Below are 8,776 nucleotides of genomic sequence, written 5' to 3' on the forward strand. Positions count from 1 at the left end.
AATTTTATATTAAATGCTGACACTGAACTGAATCAGTAGGTTGGTTAGTAAATAATTTTAGATTTGTTGACTTAAGCAACCAGATGTTTGCAGCTTTTTTCCCTACATTTCATGTCTGAACAGATTTGCTTGTTTTTTGGTAGAACTGAGGAAAACATCCCACATTAAAGGCTGGAAAATATTTGAAATTATTTCAGGGTTTGTCACCTGTGAGAGGCAGCATGCAGGTTCTGACCTTGTGTGGATGCAACAAAACTCCTGAAATTAACTGAAGCATCTTTTTGTTGTTCTGAGAACTTCAGAAAATAACTGAACATGAAAACAATCTTTGGAGGAAGTAGAGCAGGAGAAGTTCTTGCCCAAACCAAACAATGTTGATGAGGAGCAACAATTTGTACAACCAAGATAAAAACAGGACCAGGATTACAGTTTTTATCAATCGAATCACTTTCAGAGTGATTTGTAGTTTCACTTACAATAAACAGATATGAAAGAGCAGAAGAGGCTCAGTTCAGTCAGAAACGTTCCTATCAGAACAACGAGTCGATGCTTTTCTGTGTTCTTTGATTCTTGCAGAACAAACTGCAGCAGATATGATAACTCCAGATTCCTGGCATCCCTTAAAATGTTCTCCAGTTTGTGTTTATGGTCACCGTGTTCCTCATGTTTTCGCTCTTGCAGGTTGAACCTGTTGCAGCCTGTCGCCTTCTCATGATGCAGCGTTTTGTTTAGAGGACGTCGATGTGTTTCCTGCACAATCCGTACCAGGTCACGTTGCTGCTGATCGGAGCTGGAGCGCCGCCCGGGATCACCGCCACACATTCCTGCAGGAGGCGTCAGCGCCGGAGGTGAGTCGGAAGTGAAAAAACTGGAGCAGATTATGAAGCGGCTTTCTTACGTTCCCGGGAAAAGTGAGAGCTGCAGTCTGGTCTGGGATCGCTCTCTTGGTGCGTTAGCGGGAAAAGGAACCGGAGAAGGTCGAGTTTCTGATGGACTTGGTCACACTTCAGCGAAGCGTTTCCAAGAACCGAGCAGCAGAAAGAAACGCTGCTGCTGCAGGGCAGAAACTCTCTGTTCTCCGAGTTCAGTAAACAAGAAGTCACACAAGTTGAACAACCTCAGAGGAAGGTCAAGGTCAAAGAACGTAATGATGAAACAACAATAAACTTCAGGAGAACAGCTGACAGGAAGACAGAGAAACATTAGAAATCTACATTAAAAGGCTTTAAAGCTGCTCTTTGTAAAATGCTTCATAAATAATATGTTTTTTTTACATATTTATTCACAATGTCAAACAGTAAAATATCGAGTTCCTCTACTAGCGATGCACCGATCCACTTTTTCACTACCGATATCTGAGCTTTAATATCAGCCGATATGATACAGAAAAACAGCTGAAAAGACTTGAAACATTTCTTTATATTTTAAATAAATGTTAAACATGAATGAAAACTCTGCAGTAGCACAGCTCACTTAAACACACCAACAGCAAACAGTTTGGTCAAACATGTAGAAACAGCTTTAATTTGTTCAGCGCAGTTAAGAATTTAACAGCCAAAGTCGAAATAAATAATGAAACTGAAACTGACGAAAACAACGGAAAAATAAACAGCAATAAATTTAGCTTCAAATGGTTCAGAAAGGGCAATTATGAATTTTACATATAATGTGAAATAAATAATAAAGCATGACATCAGAGCACAAATCATAGAAGTAGACTGAATAGATCTGCACACTGTCACCAACAACCGATCTAGAATCTCGTTCAGTACTGGGACTCATACGATGTTAACATCTGATCCTGTATCTCCTGTGGTTCTACTGCCATCTGCAGAAATGCAACGCTTCCATTCATAAACAACCAATCAGAGCTAGGAGGAGGTTCTTATCGCTGTCAATCATCCTCGTGTACCACTTATTGTAGTATTTTTACTATGCTGTACTTTTTACTGTTACTTTAGTTAGAATATGTTGAAGTAGAGTTACTCTGACGTGGGTATCATTTTTGGCTACTCTGTTACCGGGGGTCCATGCTGTACCTCATAAAAAGGCATCATATAACCTCTTCCTCACATAAATTCAGAGAGAAACGGTTCAGGACCATAAATACGTCCTGCAGCTTTCTCAGTATTTCCTCCTGCTGTCGTTCAGCTTCCTGCAGATTCGTTTCTGTTCATGGAGAAACCAGGATTTCAGGCAGAGGACAGAAACTTCAGAGGGGAAACCCCGCCTGACTTCCTGCCGCCCCGTTCTTCTTCTTCTGCTGCTGCTGCTGTGGGAAAATGACTCTGTGAAACTGACTGTGATGGTGGAGCTGAAACTGGTAAAGTGGAGCCGATAAATGTTGTATAAAACGGGGTTTGCCTTGTTTTAGCTGGCAGAGGAGCGCCAACATCTGCTTTTTGTTACAACTCTTATTTTAACCTTCAGAGCTCGTTTTGGCCGTTCTGATTCAACAGAAGTGAAAACGTTTCTGCTCTCTTTAAGGTTTAAACAATATTAGTTTGCTGAACTCTGCAGGACCTTCACTTCTGGCTCAGCGACAGAAAAAAGAATGAAAACTAATTTACTTTATCAACAATATTCAAACTTTTTAGAAAAGTTGTGATGCTGTTCTTAAACTTTAAAGATCTAAAAATTTCAACAAATAATAATAATTCAACAAATATTTCACATGAATACATAAAGTATCTCAGTCTCTTCCTCAGATAATCCTCCTCCTGGTGACTCCCACACACTCCTCCTCAGCATCTGAGCTACACATATAAAGGCCTTACCACACACACACACACACACACCCACACACACACACACACACACGCAGAGCATGACCTCTGCTTTGTGACAACGCTCTGAGTCATCAGCCTTCGGTAGCAGATGGACGTGGAGCAGAGAACTGAATCTTGCAACGATGCAAAACAGGAAAACATTAAGACACTTTAGCAACAATTAAGATGATTTTAATTTTAAATGCAATCATGAAAATACAACACAGACATTTAAACAGAGCAAAGCTCGACAGAAAACAGACAAAATATTTACAGTGCAATGATTAAACTATTCAGAAATAATGATAAAAACCTGGTTATTAGTGTTGCTTTGATTCTTTTGAGAAATCCTTTAATCTCCATGGCAACCATTCTGTTTGCAGAAACGTTTCTCCAACCGAACCTCACAGACCCATTCAGCTCCTCTAGACTAGCGGCAGCAGCAGTTAGCAAACACCTGGTGGAAGTATGACTCATTTTACAAACTACTTTTCAGTTTCTACATCTCCATTAAAAATGTGTGCAAAATTATGCAATTATTCTGCTCATTGTTGCATCAAATTAGAAAAGCAATTAAAATCACTCGTGAATAAGTTTGTTCATGTGATGTCATTGAGAAACCTGCAGCGCTGTCATCCTCCTCCCACTTCCTGTTGTCTTCTTCATCGTCTCTGCCAGTAGTAACAATCCGTTGTTGATCACATGACTTGTTTCCATTTGCAGTTTTGCAAAATAGAATAATTTTAATGCAGCTGAAAAAATCAACCTCATTTTAGCGCAAAAATGTTTCAATTAGATTTTTTTTTGTTTGAAATTGTTGACTTTCCATTAAGCAAATTTGTTTTCATAACTCCAATTTGTGCAATTGTGTGGTCAATCAAAACTGTGGTAAAAAAATTATGACTTCCTGAAGGTGGAGTCTCTGACCGAACAGGAGCTTCTTAAAGAGACAGAGGCCCAATTTCATGTCAAATTTCTTTTAAGTCAATTATATGTATATTTTTCACAACAACTGAAGGTAACATAGTTACTTGATTGTGCTATGAAGTGGCACTACATGCCTGGAAATAAATGATACTGCCCCTTTAATATCTATTTCCACCCCACTAATCAGAACGTCTCCAACCAGATGGGATGTTTCCACTAAACTCAAACCCTGAGCAGCTTTTAGTTGTTTTTATTGTGCAGAACTTGCTGCGGTTCACCTAGCATACCCCGACTCGTGTTGTCTGCCTCGGCAGCCAGCAGGGCCGGATGCCGGCCTTTTCCTGCCGTAACGTTTCACTTCGTCTCTCAGGTGAAGTGGAAATGGGAAGGAGTTGGCCGCTGATTGGAAACACCTGGTCGTTCCTGTTTACACCAGGCTGCTGCTCTTACTGGGTTTGTCCTCGTTTTCCCGTCAGCAGACATGACAGGTTCTTAGTTTGGTTTATTTGCATCAAACCATAAAACACTTCTACATTCACTTTTCTATGTTAGTTATTTATTTAGTGTCGACTTCAGTATATTTAGTAAAAAAAAACACTGGAATACTGTGACTCCTCCTTTTGTGAGGCAGGTTTTAGTAAATCTGAGGGTTTTAAGTACCTGAACAAAACCTAACATCCAGGTGGAACTGAGGAAGCTTTGCTAATCTGACCTGAGATTTATGTGCTACTATCGGCAGTAAATATTAGTTCACACTCATCATCTTATCTGGGTCAGAAAACAATACGTAGAAAGCATGAAGCATAAATAAATCACAGCCTGCTTTTCTGCATACTGTCAAAACAAGGACAGCCTTTTGAGATGCAGCTTTCTGACAAACTTTCTAGTTTATGAATTAAAAACTGATTATTTTAAATATAAAATGCCTCTCTTATGGTAATATGTTGACCTTTGTGTAACTAGAAAAATAAGACGGAGTACTTTTGATAATTTATACCACAATAAATGACAAAGAGGATAGATTTTTTTTCATAAAAAAAAAAAGTCTGTTTCCTGCTGATTTTTTGTGTTTTCTTTAATTGAGGATCATCTACTGATGTCAGCAGATTAAGCGAATCAGTTGCAGCTACATCCAAATATCCTTCTGTATGTTTTCTCACTATAATTAGCCTCAACTGAAGCACTTTTTTCTTTTAAGCCCATCAGAGTAACAATGCTGGTCAGAAGTGGAGCAGCAATTATATCAAATGTCTAAATACTGCCTGAATCTATGTGAGGAATTACACTGCTGCAACTCAACATTTCTCCTGTCTTTCTGTTTCTGACTGGATAAGCCACTAAATAAATCTTCAGTTTGTAAATTTACACTGCAGCTGGAGACTTTGCTGTCATCTTTTTCTTCCTACGTGATTTTTCTTTTTAAATTGACACCTGCGTTTCAGTTTTTTGTTTTGTTTCTTACATATCTTTCAATATAAAGATTAATATATCTATAATAAGATAAAGGAAGCCTGACCTGGCAGGGAAAAGTTGAAAAGAATTGTAAAAAACGAGTTTACTGCACCGAATAGTGGCGTTATTAAAGCCATTTCCTGCCAGAGCTGAAGTGAGCTGTGCATGTTAGCTTTGCAACTTTTTGGACACTTAAATTCATAAAACCGTTTAATTTTGGACTCAGATGTTGTGCAGAACGTTTGTTAACTCCAGACCTGTGCAGCGTCACCTCATTAGCTGAGCGGTGCCGTTTCTCATGTTGGACTGAGACGGTTTGTTTCCAATTGGCTGCAGAAACGCTTCAGCTCAGGCTGCTGCAGAGTTTAATCAGCATGTTAATGTGGGGATGAGATGAGAGCCACTCATCAGCTCAGCACAGACATTAAGAACAACACAGGTTATTCATTGAAGTGAGAAAAGCTTCTCACCTGCCCAACTGGGTGTGTTTGAATCAGAACAGCTCAGGATCTCTGTGTTCTCCCTGAATAAAAGGCTTTTTTATTGTGATGTTCTGATTAGCCGCCGCCCTCCAGCTGGAAGTGGTTTCACAGTGACTCACCGGCGATGGCTCGCATTTCTGCAGCCGCCGGGAAAAGGTGTTCAGGCTTTACAAGTCGAGCTGGACTGAAGCGGGATAAATTATGTAGGACGGTTTCGGTTCTGCAGACATTCAGGCTCAACAAAGAGAGCGTGAAGCAAACAGGAATGTTAAATATGTGGCGTCTGCAGAAAGGAAACGGCTGCTGCTCCCAGATGACCTTGTTCCTGCGCAGTAGGAACATGTACAGGCATGCCTTTACAGAACAGAGAGTCCAAAATAAAAGATCTGTTGGCAACGGCTGGAATGTGCAGAACAACATGCAGGAATGAAGCCGTCACCTTTTGCTTTTACTTACATTTCCTAACCTGTTTGCACATTCCTGTTCTCACTGATACACAGGATTTCCCTGTTGTTGTTTACGACCGCGCCCTGCAGCCACTGAAGACATTTTTAGATTAATCTCCAAATTTCCCCCCCCCCAAAAACTTGGAGATTTAAAAAAAAAATTTAAATCACACAATATTGAGATTAATTTTAGAAATGTTCTAGAAAAAAATAACCATTTCTGAACTCCAAAATTAATAAAAAAGAATTGATATAAAAAAGTCAGAAAAATTTTAATTAATCTCATAAATATTCAAGAAAAAAATCACAGAAATTTCTGAGCTGGGAAAGTAAAAAGACAAAGTAAAAACCTGCTGGGATTATCCTCAAAATGTTTTTTCTCTCTTTAAAATGTATGTACAATGTCCCAATAAGCCGTCGTAGGTTTTTACTCCCTGGATAAATTCAGAAGCTAAAAATAATCTGCAGTTTTGTGCAGCCAAACAATCTGCTGGAAAACAAGCGGTTCACTCTGGAATCTGTGTATCGTCATGAGTTTTATTTGTGGATCTGGGGCTTATCAGGTGATTCAGATGTGACCTTGAGGACCTGGAATGATCTCTGCAGGATGAGGAAGCGTCTCCATGTAAGGAAGCGAAGCAGCTTGGCGGGTTTGATCTGCATTTGGATTCTGTAGTAGGACGTTTATCGTCTCCGTCTGAGCTGATGTCATCATGTCTGTTTACTCCACTTACATGCTGCTTGCTCTCTGATTGGCTGCTTGGTGGCCAAGTATGAAGCAGGCAAACCAATCCGTGTTGCCAGGTTGGGCGGGTTTCTGTCCAGTTGGGCTTCTTTTGAACACATTGGGCTGGAAAAACAGATTTTAGGTGGATTACTGGAATTTGAGCTGCTTTTCATAACATTTGGCAGGTTGTTAGAAAGTTTTTGTGGGAGATTTTGACAAAAAATAATTGTCATTGTGTGGCAGAAAAGCAAGAACTTGTAAATTTTAAAGGAGCTCTGTCCTTCTGCATCTAAAAACAGACCCAGCACTTAAAAAAACACCCAGATGTTGTTTTTGAATAAGTTTTTTTGGTGTTTGGAAAATGAGCCGTTTCAAAAACCTCACAATTGTTAAGTTAAAACCATTTGGAACTTCCCTGTTACCTAGCAACCCAAGCAGAGTTCCACCTGTTACCTAGGAACCCCAGCCAAAGCTTGGCCCGTTACCTAGCAATCCAAGCTGAATTCCAGCACATTTGGTTAGCTGGTTTTACTGCTGTATGCGCTGTACAGTGGCTGCTGGAAATGTTTTGTTGTTGACTTACCATCCAGAAACCACTTGCTGCATCAATCAATCAATCAATCAATCAATCAATCAAATTTTATTTGTATAGAACATTTCAGCAGCAAGACATTTCAAAGTGCTTTACATCATTACAAACACAGAAACACAAAGCAACATAGAATCAATAATCAAAACACAGCATTCAGTCAGGTTCCATCAATAAATTTGTAATTGATTACATTTCAAATAAACAGGTGGGTTTTGCTGGTTATACAGTCATACTTAATTTTTGATGCAGTTTTTCTGTTTTATGCTTTTAGTTTTAGATTTAGCTGTAAATCCTGGTTGTTTTGAGCTGAAACGTGAAACCGTGCGACCCAGAGGAAGCTCATCTGGGTCGAACCAGCGCTGCGTCTCTGCAGACTCTTAGGCTGAGCAGCTGATGTGCTGCAGCGTGATGCTGCAGAACAACAACAATGGAAAATATTTCTGGTATTTGGATGTTTCCACGCTCTGCAGGTGGTTTTTCTCGCCGACCCGACTGCCCTCTGCTGTTTTCACAAAACTCACATTCATGCAGAGCAACTTTGACTGGAAAAAGACAGAATCTGCCGTTTTTGGGGTGTGAAATTTCCTCCCCCTACAATATTTTTCTGCTTTGGTTGATTTAGTTTTCAACTTTTAAAGGTTTAATACTTAAAAGGGGAAATGATACGATAAACGTATTGGAGCCAAACTAAGAAAAAATAATATGAAATAACATTACTACAATAAGGTCATAATACAACAACTCTATTCTCGTAGTTTAATTTTTTAATAGTTTCTCAGCTCAGCCCTGATACTCAGGGTGAAAACATATTTGGTGAATAAATTCTTACATGGTGAACTTCTCCATCCTCTGCTGGCTCAGATGTTAATTCTCTCCAAACCAGTTAAATAAGAACACGGCTAATCTGCATCTTCCCTTTTTTTCTTCTTTTTGACAACATTTTCTCCACCATTTCCTGATTCCTGTTGAGCAAAAGTGTCCAAAAATGGTAAATTAGGAATAAGAGCAGCATGACTGCTGAGATGTTGGTCGCTTTAAAAAATATCGAAGACGCTTCCAGTTTCAGACCAAATATGAAAAGTGACTTGAAAAGGAATCAGACTTGTGCTGTTCAGACCGGCTGAGTTTCCACTGACAACATAACGGCGCAATTTGGAATTACAAAAATAAACTCACTTAATGGAAACAAAGAAAACTCAGCGAGGCTGAGATGTTTTATTTTTGTGGCTGAATCAAAATTAAACTCAAATGGAAACCCTTTTTTCACATCCCAAAAGTCGTGATCAACAACAGGAAGTTACTACTGGCAGAAATGACGAAGAAGACGACAGGAAGTGGAAGGAGGATGATGTTTTTAATGATTTGTCGCGTGAATAAACTTA

The 8,776-nt window shown here is 39.4% G+C and overlaps 1 long non-coding RNA gene across 1 annotated transcript; it reads right to left on the reverse strand.

Moving 5' to 3' along the window:
- Positions 1–264: 264 nt before the first annotated feature.
- LOC114151500 (uncharacterized) lies at positions 265–1,414 on the reverse strand. The gene is made up of 2 exons (XR_003596950.1): positions 899–1,414; positions 265–824 (listed from the first exon to the last, which is right to left on the reverse strand). It is a non-coding gene; the product is annotated as an uncharacterized LOC114151500 (long non-coding RNA).
- Between the last annotated feature and the right edge of the window lie 7,362 nt (positions 1,415–8,776).

The sequence above is a fragment of the Xiphophorus couchianus genome, chromosome 9 (assembly GCF_001444195.1).
Source record: "Xiphophorus couchianus chromosome 9, X_couchianus-1.0, whole genome shotgun sequence".
NCBI classification, from domain to species: Eukaryota; Metazoa; Chordata; class Actinopteri; order Cyprinodontiformes; family Poeciliidae; genus Xiphophorus; species Xiphophorus couchianus.